Raw genomic sequence first — 2,202 nt, 5'->3', positions numbered from 1 at the left:
TGATAGAAACCGCCTGACTCTTGCACAACAGCTTAAGTTCCTCAAAATCAGCACTAGTAGGTGCAGCTATACTTCCCTGTTGAGGATATGATTGCCTTGTAGCATACTGCTGTGGTTGCTGGAATCCCGGTGGGTTAAACTGTTTACTCACTCCTTGCTGATATGGTGGCTGAATAGCATTCTAATTATTCCCCCAGCTGAAATTTGGATGATTTCTGTTGTTAGGATGATAGGTCGCTGGCACAGGCTGCTGTTGTCGCTGATAATTATTCACATACTGAACATATTCGTTGACAAGAGAACACTGATCCGTAGAATGAGAACCTGCACAAAGCTCACAAACCATAGCTATTTGATTAACTCCATATGTAGCCAGAGAATCAACCTTCATTGATAGCGCTTGGAGCTGGGCTGCAATAGCGGTGGCTGCATCAACTTCCAGAATACCTGCTACCTTGCCTGACGTCATCCTCTGAGTTGGGTTTTGATGCTCATTTGCAGCCATCGTCTCTATAAGATTATACGCCTCAGTATAGCTTTTAGCCCATAAGGCGCCTCCAGCTGCTATATCGAGCATGGGCCGAGATTGGGCCCCCAAACCATTATAGAAACCAGTGATCACCATCCAATCCGGCATTCCATGATGTGGATATTTTCTCAACATTTCCTTGTAGCGTTCCCAAGCCTCGCACATAGATTCTGTAGGTTGCTGCGCAAACTGAGTAAGAGCACTCCTCATAGCAGCAGTCTTTGCCATCGGATAAAACTTCACCAGAAACTTTTGCGCAAGATCTTGCCACGTAGTGATGGACCCAGCTGGTTCAGAATGTAATCAGTCTTTAGCCTTGTCCCTCAGTGAGAATGGGAAAAGCCTCGACTTGATAGCCTCATCAGTCACGCCATTATACTTAAAAGTACTGCAGATCTCGACAAAATTCCTTATGTGCATGTTGGGGTCTTCAGTTGCCGCTCCTCCAAAAGAAACAGAATTCTGCACCATCTGAATAGTGCCCGGCTTGATTTCAAAGGTGTTAGCTTGAATAGACGGATGAAGGATGCTTGACTGAATGTCATCAATTTTAGGCCGAGAAAAATCCATAAGAGCTGGATCAGCTTGAACAATACGATCTCCCATGTTTACTGGTTCTTTCTGCTCAGTTCCTGAATCCGAATCCTCAAAATCTAACTTCTCCGGAATATCAAGAACTTCGTCTGTCTCCTCAGCTGTATCTAAAGTCCTCTTGCGAGCACGAGAACGAGTTTGCATAAACGCTTGCTAAAGTACCTGAAGCACAACCGAAAAAAATAAGTAACTACTACGTCCTAATCACTGAGTCCTAATGACCAATGATGGTAAGTACATAAACTAAACAAATACGCCGAGTCCCCGGCAGCGGCGCCAAAAACTTGTTAGGGCAAAAACACGCGCTAATATTCGCGCAAGTATACACGTTCGCAAGTAATATAGAATATTTTCTAGTTCGTTCCCTCAGAGACTCAGACTAAATTATTGTCTAATTAAACTCACTCACCAATGTATGATTACTTCTCAATGTTAAGACACTAACACTTAAAATTGTTGATTAAATATTAACTATAATTAACTACTTAATTAATCACTTAACTAACACTTCAATTTATCAATAATAAAACACTCATGAGATCACAACTTCATTATTACTTCCTTCTATAGCCATTGTTATTACCTTTAGCATGTGACATTGATGATATTAATCGAATAACACGAAACTGATAAAAGCCAACTTTCATTGTACTAATACCATTCTACCAAGCATCCACAATTAAGATAGAAGTTGAATAGTCATCAATTATGTTGAGTTCCTATATGTCTACAGAAATTGACAACACAACGATTTAAGCACAAGTTATTCCTTTTGATTACATAGGGCAAATAAAACTGTTAGAGTTACCCACTAATCATGCACAACGCACATGAACCTATGCTAGCATGGCAAGTTCTAAATCTCAAGATCCACCGTCGCTTCACAAGAGATTAACACCCTATCTTATATGTTCGCGACGCATATAAGACGAATACGCACAACCAATACTAGATATCATGCAATCATCACACACTAAAGTATTAAACGATTAACTAAAGAATTCCATAATAAATCTGTTGCAACCCCATGATCACGATTAGCCCATAATAGAACTTATCGTCATCATGGGTTCATATGA

The 2,202-nt window shown here is 40.6% G+C and overlaps 1 non-coding gene across 1 annotated transcript; it reads left to right on the top strand.

The window, feature by feature from the left end:
* Positions 1 to 635: 635 nt before the first annotated feature.
* Positions 636 to 742, top strand: LOC141669687 (small nucleolar RNA R71). The gene has a single exon (XR_012553955.1). It is a non-coding gene; the product is annotated as a small nucleolar RNA R71 (small nucleolar RNA).
* Positions 743 to 2,202: the final 1,460 nt, after the last annotated feature.

This window comes from Apium graveolens, chromosome 6 (genome assembly GCF_009905375.1).
Source record: "Apium graveolens cultivar Ventura chromosome 6, ASM990537v1, whole genome shotgun sequence".
Taxonomy (NCBI): Eukaryota; Viridiplantae; Streptophyta; class Magnoliopsida; order Apiales; family Apiaceae; genus Apium; species Apium graveolens.
Note: the sequence above shows the minus strand (reverse complement) of the source record. Positions and strands in the feature narration are given on the sequence as shown.